The following is an 18,676-nucleotide window of genomic DNA, read 5'->3' on the forward strand; positions in this document are numbered from 1 at the left end:
TTCAGTAGGTGAATAGATAATTAAATTGTGGTACATCCAGACAACAGAATATTATTATTAAAAAGAAATGAGCTATCATCATGAAAAGACGTGGAGGTAACTTAACTGCATATTTCTAAGTGAAAGAAGCCGATCTGAAATGGCTACATACTGTATGATTCCAACTATATGACATTCTGAAAATGACAAAACTATGGAGACAGTAAAAAGGTCAATGGTTGCTGAAGGGGTGCTGAGATGAACAGGCAGAGCACAGAGGATTTTTCAGGGCAGTGAAACTATTCTGTATGATACTATTATAATGAATACATGTTATTATAAATTTGTTCAAATCCATCGAATGTAAAACACCAAGAATGGACCCTAATGTAAACTGTGGACGTTGGGTGATTATGATGTGTCAATGTAGGTTCATCATTGGTAGCAAAGGTACCCTCTGGTGGGAGAATGTTGATAACGGTTGAGGCTATGCATGTGCGCTGGTAGGGGGTATTTGGAAACTCTCTGTACCTTCCTCTCAATTTTGCTGTGAACCTAAAACTGTCACCCAAAAATAAATTATAAAAAAAAACAGACCCATAAAAAAACTAATGGGGTCATGTAAAACACATACACATACACACCTCCCACAGGAGCTAGCTTACAGGAAGTCCCACTGCCAGATTTGGGACAATTTGGCCACCAGAAAGAATAATGATGATAATACATTAATCCTCTCCCTCAAATATCTATGAGTCCATAGCGGTACAGAATGAGAGAGAGAGTGAGAGAGAGTGAACTTCTTTATGAGAGAATACAGATGAAATGATAGAATTTTAAACAACCATCTTTGCAAGGCCAGTATTTCAGGCAAGAATCAGTAATGGGCGCTAAAACTTCTGGGTGAAAGGTTTGGTTATTGGTGAATAAAATATTCACACAGTCTAGGATTAAAAGACAAAAGATACATAACAACAAAACATAATGTGTGACCCTCAATTAGATTCTAGATTGGGGGAAAAGCTGTAATAGATGCTTTGGGGACAATTGGAGAAATATAAGCATGGACAGCATGTGGTATTATTGAAATGATGTTAATTTTCATAGGTGCGATGATGGTACTGAGAATACTTTAGGAGATGAATGTTAAAGCTATAAGGCTGAAGTACCTTGATGTCTGCAACTGATTCTCAAATGTCTCGGTCAATAACTGGTGACACTAGTTGAGGCATGTTTGGGTGCTCATGATGCCATTCTTAGAATTTTTCTGTGGGTTTTAGTTTTTTCAAAAGAATTTGGGGGGTCAAATCAATGAACCCTCAAATCAATGAACCTATTAACTTGCTAAGTAAACTTTTATAACTTTGTGTGGACTTTCTCCTTAACAAGGAGCCTCTGACTCTGGGATCACAGCCATCAACTGTAAACAAGTAAAGTGAGATTAACACTGGCCAGAGAACCCAGGATATGGTCATCAACTCCACTTTACTCTTGAACCAGTTAGATCCAGTACAAGCTTCCTTCGCAGAAAAACATGCTTAGGTCACCTCTCCTCAGTGAATCAGATACTGTATGTATGAGAGGCACTTGTAAATCACAACTCTAGCCACACAAATATTCAATTAAGTATAGTAGCATATTAAAGAAATATCAAGGTATGAATTAAAATTCTTTTGTTAGGGGAGATACACAGATTCTTCCTCAGAAATACACATTCCCCCCTCCCCCCCGCCCAGGGATTCTTTATACAAATTCTACATGTGAACTGAAGTGGCTGTGTTCATCTGACTTTTACCCAGCAGGAAACTGACATGAGCAAGGTTCCTCATTCCTCAGTTACCTAGAGAGGCAAGCCTCACTGTCAGGAACATGGCCCCAGTCTGCAGAGTCCCAAGTCCGAGGTGCTCTCACTTTGTACCCATTTCCTTCATTCATCAAGTCCTGTGATTTGCACAGCTATGACTGATTAACCACAAGACTTGTCATTTGATTCATTTGATGTCTGGTGGAGAGTGTTAATTTTATGGAGCTGATACTATATGTGGTTTCAATTTCTTCAATTTCCCATTCCTAAGGTTATGCTGGGGTTAGAAATGCACAAGGCAAGCTCTCCAGATTACACTGAGGCCCAAAGGGGCTAAAGGTCTTGCTCAAGGGACAGAGATTTCACTCTAGGATGAGAATTCTTGTACCAGAATTGGAAAGGTGACTACAAGGAACCACCTCTTAAGTCACTTCTCAGATTATAACTTCCAGAAACTAGAGCAAAACATTTTGTCCCATATTGTCAGACAAGAGCACATTGCTAAAACCCTGCCTGCTATATTTTTGTTCTTTCGTTTAATCTCACACTGTTTTCTACAGTAACAGAAATGTATCCACACCCTATTTTATAGTACTTTGTGTCTTATTTGAACATATTATAAGAGCAGATAAAGTGTGAAAAAGGAGAGAGCTAAGATTACTTAAAAGAAAATGAAGGGCTTCCCTGGTGGCGCAGTGGTTGAGAGTCCGCCTGCCGATGCAGGGGACACGGGTTCGTGCCCCGGTCCGGGGGGATCCCACATGCCGCGGAGCGGCTGGGCCCGTGAGCCATGGCCGCTGAGCCTGCGTGTCCGGAGCCTGTGCTCCGCAAGGGGAGAGGCCACAACAGTGAGAGGGCTGCGTAATGGGAAAAAAAAAAAAAAAAAAAGGAAAATGAAGCTGTATAAACATCAGAACAGTGTTGTGTTGAAAAGTCCAGATAATTCATGCCAAAATAATAATTCAAAATAATTAACTAAAAGAATTTAGTGCATTGTTCCTTGGTTTGGAATGAACAAGTCAATGTCACTCTATTCCTGCCAACTCTCTGAAATATAATGACAGAGAGAAATTAGGGTGCTGACAGACATTCTGTCATCAGCTTTTCTAAAGTTTATTTATCCTTTTCTGTCCTCTAGGAAAGGACAGTCTATTCTATCAAGAACGATTCCCATATCCCCATCTCAGCACCAAGGAAGGCTTGATACATCCTCACTCCAGTAAGTTCCCTACCTGGATCCCACCATTCTGCCACTGAAAACTTGATGCACTAGCCTTGGACACCTAGCACAACCTCCCACTCCCACCAAACACATACCATTATATCCTTTATTAACCTACGTTACCAACTCCACTCCTTCTTTGTCACTGCCATCAGCATACTAATGTGTTCTAGAATTTTCTCCCTTTAGGAAGAAAGTTTCTCGCAGAACATACATACAGCTCCCATTTGCTACCCACCTGTCCTCTCTGGTGTTCCTTGAGTTTTTCTCTCCTATACTCAACTATATTAGTAAGGTTTCTCCAGAGACACAGGACCACACACTGCGCACGCACTTGTGTGTGTGTGTGTGTGTGTGTGTGTGTGTGATAAAGATATTTATTATAAGGAACTGGCTCACACAATTATGGAAGCTGACAAGTCCCAAAATCTGCAGGATGAGCCAGCAAGCTGGGGACCCTGGAGTGTCAATGGTGCAGATCCAGCCTGAAGGCCAACAGGCTTGAGACCCAGGAAGAGCCAGTGTTTCAGTTCCAGTCCGAGGGCCATAAAAAGCTAATGTCACAGTTCATAGGAAGTCAGGCAGGAGGAATTCTGTCTTACTTGGGAAAGCGTCAGGCTTTTTGTTTTATTCGGGTCTTCAGTTGAAGGATGAGACCCACACACATTAAGAAGGACAATCTGCTTCACTCAGTCTACTGATTTCAATGCCAATTTTATTCAAAAACACCCTTGCAGAAACACCCAGGATAATGTTTGACCAAATATCCTGGCACCCTGTGGCCCAGTCGAGTTGAGACATGAAATTAACCATCACACAAACCTTTAAATTTGGGGGGGTTGGGGCTTTCCACTAGGATCTCTCCTCTCTCTACACGCTCTTCCTAGGTACTTCTATCACTTTCTAGGATGTAATCTACATAGTTCAGCTATCTCTTCCAGCATTATCCAAGTTTTACATATTCAACTATTTACATTAAAAAAAACAAGTAGTGGGTTTCCCTGGTGGCGCAGTGGTTGAGAGTGCGCGCAGGGGACATGGGTTCGTGCCCCGGTCCAGGAAGATCCCATATGCCGCAGAGCGGCTGGGCCCATGAGCCATGGCCACTGAGCCTGCACGTCCGGAGCCTGTGCTCCGCAACGGGAGAGGCCACAACGGTGAGAGGCCTGCGTACCGCAAAAAAAAAAAGTAGGAATTCCCTGGTGGCGCACTGGTTAAGAATCCGCCTGCCAATGCAGGGGACATGGGTTCGATCCCTGGTTCGGGAAGATCCCACATGCCGCAGAGCAACTAAGTCCATGTGCCACAACTACTGAGCCTGTGCTCTAGAGCCCCGGAGACACAACTACTTAAGCCCGCATGCCTAGAGCCCATGCTCCGCAAAGAAGAGAAGCCACCGCGATGAGAAGCCCACGCGCAGGAACGAAGACCCAACGCGGCCAAAATTTAATTAATTAATTTTTTTTAAGAAGTAAAAAGAAAAGTGAAATTTGTTTAAATGATGTCTCTTATTTAACCTGATACATCCAAAATATTGTTTCAACATGAATTAATATAAAAAAATGAATGAGTGCCAATTATCAATTTATAATTAAATTGATTAACATTGAATTAAATATCATTATGAAATTCAGCATTAATTACTGCTCTGTGATGAAGGAGCTTCAAGAATTTCTTTGCAGCAAGCACAATGTTAATTTTTTTTCAGTTGAGGGACATTGCAGGAGGGGAGACTGGTTTCCTGGTTCTGGCGTGCTACTTTTTTGTTTTTTTCTTGCTCCTCTTGGCTGCTGGCAGGAACACATGTGGGTGGACTTGCAGGGGCACCCTGGTCCAGTCTCACACCCAGAGGGTGCAGTCCCTTGCCAAGCTCACAGCCTCAGCCCCAGCCCAGTGACCGTCTCACTGCACTTCCTGAAGCAGGCACCACATACCCCAGCTCTCATGCCACCCTGCTGGCAAACAGATGCCTCAGCTCACTGTGCACACCAGCCCACCAGCCTCAGGCAGCCTGCACCGTGACAGTGTCTGCCATGGTGCTCTTGATCCAGACCTGTGCATTCTAGGCTGTGCATCACCCCGCCAGAGAGTTGGTGCCCCGTGCTCGGAGTCCCTTTGCAATCTGCATGCCAGACTTATCCCACTGTACCCTAGAGGGGCGTTTTCTGCTTGCCTGGCAACCCTGGACCAGCTCCTATCTGGGCCACCCTTTAAACTCCTCTGCCACCTTGTGGGCTGCAACCACACTTCTCCAGAGATATGAATCCTAACCTTGGAAAGGAGGCCAACTACCAAGTTTGTCCTTCCTTCAGAACTCGCCCTTAGCCTAAGGGTATTCCTTAGCATTCTCCTTTACATCTTATTCCCTGTTAGAGTTGATAATTCCTTACAGTAAACTTTTCTTGTACAAGTTATTGTGTGATTTCTGTCTCTTGGTTGGCCTTAACTGACACAATATATCTTTTACGTTCTTTTTTTCTTACTAAGTGTTCTAAATCTGGTTTGTATTTTACTGTTACAGAATATCTCAATTCTGGCCAGCCCCTTACAAGTGACTGATGGCCGTATGTGGTCAATGGCTACTACACTGGGCAGCACAGTTCTAGATCTCCCGAACTGATTCAACTTCTGCAACTTCAGGTGTCCAGAATGGAATTATTTATTCCTCTCCCCATCCCAATCTCCTTCTCAAAAATTTTCCTATCTCATTAAATGGCACCACCACATACTTGGTTGCACAAGTCAGAAGCTTAATTCTCATACTTCCTGCTTGTCTCTTTCTCCCCTCACCTCCTAAACAATCAGTTAATATGACAAAACCAGAAAAGAAAGAAAACTATACTTTAAGCATTAAATCCAAATCCGAAAGATGTATAATTTTATAAAAGTTCTTATGCCATTCCTTCCTAATCAAAATATCAGTTTCTTAAAAAGTATCAACATTCCATATTAATTAGGATGCAGTGAAATAGGCATGTTCATATTCTGTTGGTAGAAATGTAAAATATATGATATTTCTGGAAGCAAGTTGGTAACTTAAATCAAGTATTTTAAGTATTTGTAATCTTAGATCTTATTCCTAGTCATGCTTTCCAAGAAAATATTAGGAGATTGCTCAAAGGTTTATGTAGAGGGATGTTCATCACAGTGTATTTATAACAGAAGAAATCAAGAAACAACGGAAATGCTAATGATAAGAAGAGAGTTGAAATAACATCGAACATCAAAAAGATGTAACTTTAGGAAGATATTAAACATATTTTTAAATATACTTAGTATATATGTTTATATTTATAGATTATACACTTTTATCTAGAGAAAAATTCCAATATTTAATAAACAACAGAGTATATTTGCTTAGAAAAAAAGGTTGCCAAGAAATATATTTTAAAAAATCTAAGTGGCTGGAATTTATTCATTGTTCAAAAATATTTGTCAGGTTCCCTCTATGTGCCAGACACAATGAAGAGTAGCCCCTGCTCGCCACAACTAGAGAAAGCCTGTGCACAGCAACAAAGACCCAATGCAGCCAAAAATAAATAAATTTTTAGAAAAATAGATAAAAAAATAAAAATACAGTGGAGGCGATATTGTGTAACTTCTGAGTCTAGAGCATAAAAGACACTGCAGTTTCTCCCTTGATTTCTTGGATCATTCAGTCTAGGGGTAGCCAGCTTCCACAGCTGAGGATACTCAAATAGCCCTGTGAAGAGATTCTCCTGGAGAGGATTTGGGGTATCCTGACCATAGCCAGCACCAACCTGCAGCCACGTGAGTTGCTTTGCAAGAAAACCCTCCAGCCCCAGGCAAGTCTTCAGATGACTGCAGCCTCGGTCAACATTTAACTGAATCTCATGAAAGACCCTGAGCCAGAACCATCAAGCCAAGCCACTCACAAATTCCATACCCACTGAAATCATGAGAAAATAAATGATGAGTGTTATTTGGAACAAATAAATTTGGGGGTGATTTGTTATGCATTAGAGAACCAATATAGCAGCAAACAAAACCAGATAAAAATGCTCTGCTTTTATGGAGCCTACATTCTGGCAGGAGGAGACAGATAATAAGTAAAGTAAATACATATATGGGATGCTATATGGTGATAATGGGATAGCGGAGAAGGAGGGCAGGGATGTAGGAGGACTTGGAATTTTACAGAGGTAGTCGTGGAAGCCCCCCACTGGAAAAAAAAATGGCATTTCAGAGAAGACCTGAAAGAGGTAAGGGAGGAGCTTTGCAGCTATTTAGGGGGAGAGTGCTCCAGAAGAAGGGTCGAGAAGCAAGAGCATGCCTGACATGATTACAGAAAAGTAAGAAAGCAGTGCAGGCAGTGGCAAGGGTTGTCAAATAGGGCTTTGCAGGCCGTTGTAAGTACTTTGGCTTTATTCTGAGTGATGTGGGAAACACTGGAGGTTTTGAGCTGAGGAATGACATGAGCTGATTAACATCTTAGCAGGATTCCTCCGGCTGCTGGGTTGAGTAGAGATTAAAGCAGGGGAACAAGTTAGGAAGCTATTACAGTAAATACAAATGAAAGAAAGATTGTGATGAGTTAAATCAAAATGCAGTAATTGCTGGTTGTTCACATCCTTCTTTATACTTTTCTGAATTTTCCAAATTTCTACAATGACTCTTCATGACTTTTCTAATCCAAAAGGAAAACAATGTTCATGAAATACCTTACAGTCCTCAGTATTTTCTGTTGCATTTATCATAATATAGATGCCCATGTAATTCTTAGTAGCATTTCAATACAACGGAGTTGCTGTAAAACATCACAAAAAAAGAGTCAAAAACTGTCTTTAGTCTGTATAGACTCTGAACATAGTATCAACTGAAAAACAACTCAAAATCATTTTTGAGCTTTAGACAACTTGAGTGTTTACATTCTCAGCTAAAATTGATAATTACAAAGCACAGCAGCCTTTCATTTTGCTTTAAACACTGCTGAAATTTGGAGTGTCAAATGGTAATTTAATAGCTCACTGCCTCCTTTGCAGTTACCAATTTTCTGAGTCTTAAACATGCACCTGCTAAATATTTCCCAATTCCTATAATTTTTAACCACTACTTGCATTTTAACCTAGCATCACAAAAAATGTGAAAGGACTTCATGTACTCTTTGAATATTTTTATTGCCGTTGTGATATGGATTTGACCTTTCTTCACCTTCAGATATTTCATGTGTAAGCTGTCCTTTATGACTGTAATTAGTTCAGGTTCAGGATTTCTAGGCATTTGGCCAGGAGATTACTCTGGATAAAATCTGCTTAATTAAATTAAAAACATATTTGCCAAGCATCTATCACTTCCAAGGAACAGTACTACAAGAAGATAAAAAGAAGTGTTCTTGTAGATATTTTTTAGTCATGCTAAAGATGATAGAGCTTTAAAGTCATTTTTAGTGTATTGGCTACAACCTCTTCCTGCTTTTTATACTTCAAGGAATTTTATTTCATTCAGCAAATGTTTAATGCCACACCTCTCATGTACTGGAAATATGGAATCCTGGATGGAACTACAAAGGTAAGTAACGGACCTGGCCCCTGAAAAGTGCATGGACTAGTTGAGAGACTAGTAATATGATATTTGAATTTAAATTATAGAAAATAAATAATAAAAATATAAAGCCTGTGATCTACCTCCTACAGTTTTATAATAACCTGAGGAAGTGAGTCATTTTTCCTACACTGCAAAGAGTTAATCATCTCTTTTCATTTACTGGTTCTTATTTTCCAGATATTTCCAGGAATTTGACCTAGACAGAAAGGTTGAAGGTCCTGTCTGCTCTGCTCTTCTCTACTTTATTATATAGAATATGTTATAGATGTTTATTATGAGTCTGAAAATAAATGCTTCTGTCACTGAAGAGTTAAAGGAAGAAAAGAATCTCCATTTCTATAATCAATCATGAAAATTTTCATAATAATTGGCTCCTCACAAGAAATGCAGATTTCACTGAAGGGTAGCTTTACTATTTATTTGGCCCACAAAGAAACCATAACAGAAAGGCAGAATGTATATCATTTTTACTGACTGTTCTTCACGAACTGGATACTCAAAGGAGACACAGCAGGGACACGAACATCCCAGGTTCTCTATCTCTTCATTACCCCTCATCATCATTTATTTCCTGGACCATTGCCTCCCTGCCTAAAACCATCCTTTCTTCCAAACTATTTTTATGCTGCCAACTGAATTGGTTCCATACACAAAGCCATAAAACTCGTGTGTGTGTGTGTGTGTGTGTGTGTGTGTTGGGTGACACAGAGGGAAAGGGACTCCTTCATTCCCCATAGAATAAAATCCCAAACTTTGTTATTTGCTTGTCTTCCTTTTTCTCTTCCTTCCTCCTTCCTTCCTTCATAATTCAGTTTAAAAGACATTAGGTCTTAATAAAGGAGGGAAGGTGGCAGCAGGGTAGGGAAGGTCACAGCCTGAGCAGGGTGAGGAAGCCATATCTTCAGATGGCAGCAGCCAGAGCAAATTTTGCAATCCCATTAGGAGTTAGGAGGGAAACTGCATAGGGTGGAGTTGGGGGGATTGGCAACAGTGATGGAAGATTTGTTACAAGCAGGAAGATGAATCAAATGAGTATATATATTTATAATAACAGGAGTCAGGTTTCTCATTGATGGAGAAAGAAATTACAAATATGGAAAGGTAGAAAACTAAAATAAATCCTATGGTATTCAACTGGAACTGGAATAATTGGAATTGGAAATATTGGCATGAACTCATGGTTTGCACATACAGAAATACATACAGTTGGTGAGGTGTGTGAATGTATATAGGTAGGTAGCTAGACAGACAAATGGTATAAACATACATGCATATATTGCCTAGCTCTGCCCACTGAGAAGACGTGGAAGCATCAACATCCAAGATTTTGGTTTCCAAATATTAATCTCCTCTGAAAGGAACCAGGGCTCCATGGAGATTTGACTGATTCTAGGACTAGAAAAGTGTAGGTCCTAGATGAACCTAGAATGCTTTGTTGTGCAAGAAAGTATGGAGGTAGTCAAGGAATGGTGGGGACAAGTAAAAAGGATATACATGAAGGAGCACTCACTGGTCAAATATGGGGCAATGTGAACATCAAAATAAACTATGAAAATAATATCCATTGAATAATATCCACTGAATAAAATAGCATCTCATGAGCCCATACTTAAATAAATAAAGGAGAAAGTTTTTACTTACAATGGAATGTCAACTGATGACTGTAGAAGGAATGATGGAAATAAAAAAATTATAATTTCACAGTCATCATAGTAATAATTAATTCATCCAAGAAACATCAATGTGTACCAAAACCAGCATATAAAATGTTGATTTTGGCTTCAAGGAAAGGGATACTTACATAATGGGAATGGGATACTTACATAATTCCAAATACCTCCTCACAAAATACTTATTGATTAAAATGAGGAAAAGAGTAACTTTATAGTGAAGAAAGCTGGTGGATATCATCTTAAGTGATCAGAAGTTACATCCTCTATAATGGGACAAGTCAAAATCATGTACCACCTTATAGGATGCAATGAGAAGATCACAGTATCACTTCTGTGCTATTTCTCCCCCACCAAAAAAAAAAGTATGCATTCTGAATTTTATGATAAAGAAACAACAACAAAAAAAACCGATTAAGAACATTCTACCTGGGGGAATTCTCTGGCAGTCCAGTGGTTAGGACTCCACACTCTCACTGCAGAGGGCCTGGCTTTGATCCCTGGTTGGGGAACTGGGATCCCATGAGCCACACAGTGCAGCGAAAATAAAAAAAATTCTGTCTAATAACTGGACTATTATTGTCAAAAGTGTCAAGCCAAGAGAACCAAGGCAAGATTGAGGTGCTGTTCCAGATAAGAGTTGACTAAAGAAACATGGTAACTACCTGGCAAGGCTATCATTCAGATTTGATGGGGAGAGAAAGAGTTTTACTCACAAGCAAAAGCTAAAAGAGTTCAGCACCACTGAAATAGCTTTACAAGAAAAGTTAAAGGGACTTCTCTGAGCAGAAAAGAAAAAGCCACAACTAGAAATATGAAAATTATGAGAGGAAAAATCTAATTGATAAAGGCAAATATACAGTAAAGGTAGTAGATCAACCACTTATAAAGATAGTAGTACGTAAGTACTTAAGGGATACACAATATCCCCAATAAGTACTTAAGGGATACACAAAACGAAAGATGTAAAATATTATATCAAAAATGTTAAATGTGGTGGTGGCGGGAATAAAAATGCAGGGTTGTTAAAATGAGTTGGAACTTAACAGATCATCAACTTAAAAATAATCATGTATATACATATGATGATACATATGTATAAATATGTTATATATATAGCCACATATAAACCTCATGATAACCAGAAACCAAAACTCTATGATAGATACACACACACACAAAAGAGAAAGGAACCCAAACAACACTAAAGACAGTCAACAAATCACAAGGAAAGAGAAAATAAAAGAAGGAACAAAAAAAAAACTATAAAAACAACCAGTAAACAATTAACAAAATGGCAACAAGTACATGCCTAACAATAATTACTATAAATGGAAATGGACTAAATTCTCCAATCAAAGGACACAGAGTGGCTGAATGGATACAAAAGTAAGACCAATATATACGCTGTCTACAAGAGACTCACTTCAGATCTAAAGACACACACAGACTGGAAGTGAGGAGACAGAAAAAATATATTCCATGCAAATGGAAACAAAAAGAAAGCTGGGGTAGCAATACTTGTAACAGATAAAACAAACCTTAAAACAAAGACTGCAGCAAAAGACAAAGAAGGACATCATATAATGATAAAGGGATCAATCCCAACAAGAAGATTTAACAATTGTAAATACATAAGCACCCAACATAGGAGCACCTAAATACATAAAGCAAATATCAACAAAGATAAAGGGAAAAACTAACGATAGGAAAGAGAAATTAATAAAAAAATCCATGTACCATTGTATCAAAAAGAATTCCTATAGTTCATTGTTAGTGTATAGAAATGCAATAGATTTCTGCATATTAATTTTGAATCCTGCAACTTTACTGAATTCATTGATGAGTTCTAATAGTGCAGTGGCATTTTTAGGATTTTCTATATATAATATGTCATCTGAGAACAGTGACAGTTTTACTTCCTCTTTTTTCCAATCTGGATGCATTTTATTTCCTTTTCTTATCTGATTGTTGTGGCTAGGACTTCCAATATTATGTTGAATAAATGTGGAGAGAGTGGGCATCCTTGTCTTTCTCCTGATCTCAGAGGAAATGCTTTCAGCTTTTCACCATTGAGTATGATGTTAGCTTTAGGCTTGTCACATATGGCCTTTATTATGTTGAGGTAGGGTCTCTCTATACCCACTTTGTTGAGAGTTTTTATCATAAATGGATGTCGAATTTTGTCAAAAGCTTTTTCTTTATCTACTAAAATGATATTTCTATTTTTCAATTTGTTAATGTGGTGTATCACATTGATTTGTGAATATTGACCCATCCTGCATCTTTGGGATAAGTCTCACTTGATCATGGTATATGATCCTTTTATTATATTGTTGAATTCAGTTTGCTAATATTTTGTTGAGGACGTTTGCATCTTTGTTCATCAGTGATAGTGACCTATAATTTTTTTTTGTAGTGTCTTTGTCTGGTTTTGGTATCAGGGTGATGCTGGCCTCCTAGAATGAGTTCAGAAACACTCTTTCCTCTGCAATTTTTGGAAATAGTTTAAGGATAGGCATTAACTCTTGTTTAAATGTTTGGTAGTATTCACCTGTGAAGCCATCTGTTCCTGAACTTTTGTTTGTATGGGAGGTTTCTTTTTTTAAAATTACTGATTCAATTTCATTATTGGTAATTTATCTGTTAATAATTTCTATTTCTTCCTGATTCAGTCTTAGGATATTGTACTCTTCTAGGAATTTATTTCTTCTAGGTTGTTCATTTTATTGGCATTTAATCGTTCATAGTAATTCTTTATGATCCTTTTAATTTCTGTGGTGTTGATTGTAACTTCTCCTTTTTCATTTCTGATTTGATTTATTTGGGACCTCTCTTTTTTTCTTTATCAGGCTAGTTTATCAATTCTGATTACCTTTTTAAAGAACAAACTCTTAGTTTTATGGATTTTTTATGTTGTTTTTTCAGTCTCTATTTCATTATTTTTACTCATTGTTTTCTTCTACTAACTTTGAGTTTTTTTGTTTGTTTGTTTCCTGAGGTAGGCTTGTTTTGCTATACACTTCCCTCTTAAAACTGCTTTTGCTGCATCCCATAGATATCGGATCATATGTGTTTTTGTTTTCATTTGTCTCCAGGTATTTTTTGATTTCCTCTTGATTGCTTCAGTGACCCACTGGTTGTTTAGTAGCATATTGTTTAGCCTCCATGTGTTTTTGGTTTTTGTATTTTTTTTCTTGTGGTTGATTTCTAGTCTCATAGTGTTGTAGCCAGAAAAGATGCTTGATATTCTTAAATTTATTTGTGGCCTAGCATGTGGTCTATCCTGGAGAATATTCCATGTGCACCTGAAAAAAAATGTGTATTCTGCTGCTTTGGGATGGAATATTCTATAGTCTATTAAGTCCATCTGGTCTAATGTATCATTTAGGGTCAGTGTTCCCTTATTGATTTTCTTATTGATATAAGAAAGTTCCCCTACTGCTATTTTGTTACTGTTAGTTTCTTCCTTTTGGAGAGAATGTAGAGAAAGGGAAAACTTTTTGCATGGTTTCTGGGTATGTAAATTGGCGCAGCTACAATAAAAAACAATACAGAGCTTCCTCAAAAAATTTAAAATAGAACTACCATATAACCCAGACATAGCAATTCTGGGTATTTTTCCAAAGAAAACAAAAACAGTAATTCAAAAAGATATATGTACCCCAATGTTCATAGCAGCACTATTTACAATAGCCAAGATATAGAAGTAACCTAAGTATCCATCAATAGATGAATGGATAAAGAAGATGTGGCGCATATTTTTTCATAAAAAAAGAATGAAATTTTGCCATTTGTGACAACATGGACAGATCTAGAGGGTATTATAGTACGTGTAATAAGTCAGACAGAGAAAGACAGACATCATATGATTTCACTTATTTGTAGAATGTAAAAAATAAAACAAATGAACGAACATAACAAAACAGAAACAGAGTTGTAGAGAAAAAACAAGTGGTTGCCAGAGGGGACTGGGAGGGGATGAGTAAAATAGGTGAGGGAGAATTAAGACATACAAATAAATGAGCCATGAGCATGATATGTACAGCATGAAGAATATAGTCAATAATAATGTAGTATCTTTGTATGGTGACAGATGGTAATTAAGACTTATTGTGGTGATCGTTTCTGTAATGTATAGAAATATCAAATCACTAAGTTGTGCACCAAGGAATTAATAGTGTTGTAGGTCAACTATACTTCAGTAAACAAACTTATAGAAAAAGAGACCAGATGTGTGGTTACCAGAGGTAAGGTGGGGGAAGGGGGAATTGTATGAATGTGATGAAAAGGTACGCACTTCCAGTTATAAAATAAACAAGTACTAGGGACGTCATGTACAACTCGATTAATATAATTAACACTGCTGTACATTATATATGAGCATTGTTTTTTCGTTTTATGTTTTGTTTTGTTTTGTTTTTTTGCGGTACGCGGACCTCTCACTGTTGTGGCCTCTCCCGTTGCAGAGCACAGGCTCCGGACGCGCAGGCTCAGCGGCCATGGCTCACAGGCCCAGCCGCTCCGCGGCATGTGGGATCTTCCCGGACCGGGGCACGAACCCGTGTCCCCTGCATCGGCAGGTGGACTCTCAACCACTGCGCCACCAGGGAAGCCCCTATGAGCATTGTTAAGGGAGTAAACCTGAGTTCTCATCACGGAAAAAAACTTTCTTTTTCATTTTCTTTTATTTTGTATACATTGAATACATGACATGATGGATGTTCATTAAACTTATTGTGGTATCATTTCATAATGTATGTAACATCACTTTGCTGTACCTCAAACTTATACAGCACTATAACGTCATATATCTGGATAAACTGGAAGAAAAAAAGGTATGATAACTAAATGTAACACTTTATCCTGAATAGGATCCTTTTACTATAAAAGACATTACAGGGATAATTGACAGTTTGAATGGTGACTGTGAAGTAGAAGGAATCAGTGTTCATGTCCTGATTTTTGATGGCTGTATTGTTATGTGGGAGAATATCCTTATTTGTAGGAAATACACACTAACGTATGTGGGGTAAAGGGACCTCTTGTCAGTAACTTACTCTCAAATGGTTCAGAAAAAAACAACTTGTATTATTTTTGTGATTTTTCTGTAAGTTTGAAACTCTTCTAAAGTAAAAAAAATAAACCTTTCCTGGTTGTCAAGGTCCTTCATTAGCTCATCTTACCAGCCTCATCTTCAACAGCATCTCCACACCCCCACTCCTCCACCCACATTGGACCTCTCCCACTCCTACAAGCATAGCATGTCCATTTCTGGGTCTCTGGCTTGCTCGTGTCATGCTCTATTCCTATAAGGCTTTATAGCTCCACTTTTGCCTGTTAAAATTCTTGAGTGTAAGAAATATCATAACACACATTCTTGAATGTATGCATAACAGAAATACCATAAAACTTAAAGTTTTAAATCAAATTAAATCTGGCTCCAAATTTTCACTCTTTAATTTGGCATAAAAATTTCATCTCAGTCTCAAGTATATGGGAAGCGGGTAGCTTACCCTGCACACAGAAAAGAAAACTTTCTCTAGTTTTCAGTTCATCACAATGGCTGCTGTAATGCTTAATATCAAAATCCACATTTCACTTGAAGGCGGAAAGCTCCATCCATTCTGTGACATTTGCTGGTGTAGGGATCTTATGCTACTACTCCCCAGGCCATGGTGGCATGTGCCACAGGGTCTTAAGTCTCAATCACTTGCAGAAAAACCCTCACCACCTTCTCCCCAACCATTTCCTCGGTCTCCAGAAGCTCATCTTCTCCCCAAGCATTAGGTTATTTCCTTTTTCCATTCCCTAAGGAAGACTCAAGTGGGAATGCCTTTATACGTGGAAACTTCCATTTTCAGCCTAGAAACATAAAACTCATCGATAACCATTAGAGGCAAGGAAACTCAAACGCATTTTGTAAAGGTTTAGCTACCTTAGAATACTGGGAGGAAAAGTGGTTTCATCCTTTTAAGCCTCCTATTGCTTTGAGTATAAAACACGAATACTTCGACCAATTATACCACCATGCTGCTCATCTGCTAAGATGAGCTGGTAAAGTTTTTTAAAGTATTAAGTTGGTAAAGGGCCAGGTAGTAAATATTTTAGGTTTTGTAGGTTATGTGGTCTCTGTCTCAACTACTCAACTCTGCTGTTGTAGCGTGAAAGCAGCCATAAATAGTATGTAAATGAGTGTGGCTGTGTTCCAATGAAACTGTGCTTACTGACACTGAAATGTGAATTTAATAAAATGTTCATGTGTTGTAACATATTGTCCCTATTTTGATGTTTTTCCTCCATTTTAAAATGTAAAACCATTCGTAGCTCACGGGCTGTACAAAAATAAGCAGCGGGCTGAATCTGGCCTGTAGGCTGTAGTTTGCCGATTTCTTCTCTAAGACAATCAGATGAGAACTTTTAACATGAATGTTTCCAGAATTCTGAATTATTTCCTTCCATAAATAGCTCATTTTTGTGCATTTATCATAGTCCTTACCACTTTCTGTCAAAAATGATCATTTCATATGCATACGTCTATCTCAAATGACTGTCCTCTTTACAAGAAAGTACTTCCTTTGAGGCCTCACAGAGCCTAGGTGTTCAAACTATTTCAGTTGAATGAAACTGAGTAGTGGGGCAAATAAGGTTGATGAATGAAACAAGTCTATCATGGAGCATCATCTACACAATGCTGGCTTTGTTCTGGGAGAGGGCTATGAGTTTTGTTGCAGATGATTTGTAATTATTTTTGTGGGCTCTCATTTTCTTCTCCCTAATTATATTTGTTAACTTGTTGAATTGCTTCCAAGACCGTTCTTTGAGGACTGAAGCTGTATAAAGGACTCCGCATTGCTGAGTCTCAACAGGAAAGCTAAGGGTTCCAAAAAAATGTTTCTTTATTTATGATTTTATTCATCTTTAAGGTTTTTAGAAAAACTGGAAGCATGAGATTGGGATGAATTTTTAAAGATTAGAAATCTTGAAGCTATTTGGTTCATAGAGAATTAGAAAAACGTCTTTTAGAAAATTACCTGCTTCTTTTGTCTTAGTAATACCTTATGCTTTCATGTTTTGTATTTCACTAACTCTGTACAAAATCCTGTGAAGTAGGCTGAACAGGAGTAGAGTTAAGACTCTTCAAGGTACAAGTGGTTAAAAAAAATAACCCAACAGGGGGCTTCCCTGGTGGCACAGTGGTTGAGAGTCCGCCTGCTGATGCAGGGGACGCGGGTTCGTGCCCCGGTCCGGGAAGATCCCACATGCCACAGAGTGGCTAGGCCCGTGAGCCGTGGCCGCTGAGCCTGTACGTCCGGAGCCTGTGCTCCGCAATGGGAGAGGCCACAACAGTGAGAGGCCCGTGTACCGCAAAATAAATAAATAACCCAACAGGGACTTCCCTGGCAGTCCAGTGGTTAGGACTTCGCCTTCCAATGCAGGGGGTGTAGGTTTGATCCCTGGTTGGGGAATTAAGATCCTACAGGCCTCACAGCCAAAAAACCAAAACATAAAACAGAAGCAATATTGTAATAAATTCAATAAAGACTTTAAAAATGGTCCACACCAAAAAAAAAAAAAAAAAAAAGTAAATAACCCAATAAAAAAAAAAAAGCAATGTTTTCATTCAGATAACTGAGAAGACAGGGATGGATCTTTCTTCCATCTATAGCTGAATCCAAGGACTCCAATGATATCACCAAGGTCCTGTGTTCTGTTGTTCAGCTCTGTGTTCTTTTGCATTGCTCTTGTTCTCTCCCACTGCAGTCAGGCTTCCCTCAAGTTGCTGGAGGAGACGGCAACTAGCAGCCTCAATTTCACATCATCCCAGCACAAGGATACTAAAAGCAAGAAGTGTCTCCACTAGCTCTGGCTGGAAAATCTTTAGACAAGGACTGTAATTATTCATTCAACCAGGATCACTTAATGGGAGAAGAGCGGTTCCCCAGAGAGGAATGCTGAGCAGATAATGAATGTTCTCTGAAGTGGGTATTTACTGAGCGGCCATCTACATATGGGAGAGGGAGGCACAGAGAAATGGAGTAACTTTTCCACAGTCACACTGTTGGTAGGTAACAGAAGTAAACAGAAATCATGCCTTCTCACTCCTACCTCATACAGTGACTCTGCCCTTGCCTGTATAACCATGTTATTTCCATGGTGTAAGTATCTCTATCTCACCATTTCCAAATGAAAGCTAGGCCCGTAAGTTTTCATAAAGACTATAATGTCATTCCATTGCATCTATTTCTTTGTCTTCTGCATATACATCAATAACTTCACATTCAAGGAACCATAATTATATTCACCTTTTAGCTTCAGTATTCCTGGATAACTGGCCTTGTGAAAGAATCTAATGGTTTTCTGTCGCTTTGATGTTACTTTGGTCTTGCTGCCACACATTATGGGCATTTTATAATGCATTTTAAGGTGTTTTTA

Source organism: Aethalodelphis obliquidens, unplaced genomic scaffold (assembly GCF_003676395.1).
Source record: "Aethalodelphis obliquidens isolate GAN/ISIS:26980383/991018 unplaced genomic scaffold, ASM367639v1 scaffold68, whole genome shotgun sequence".
Taxonomy (NCBI): domain Eukaryota; kingdom Metazoa; phylum Chordata; class Mammalia; order Artiodactyla; family Delphinidae; genus Aethalodelphis; species Aethalodelphis obliquidens.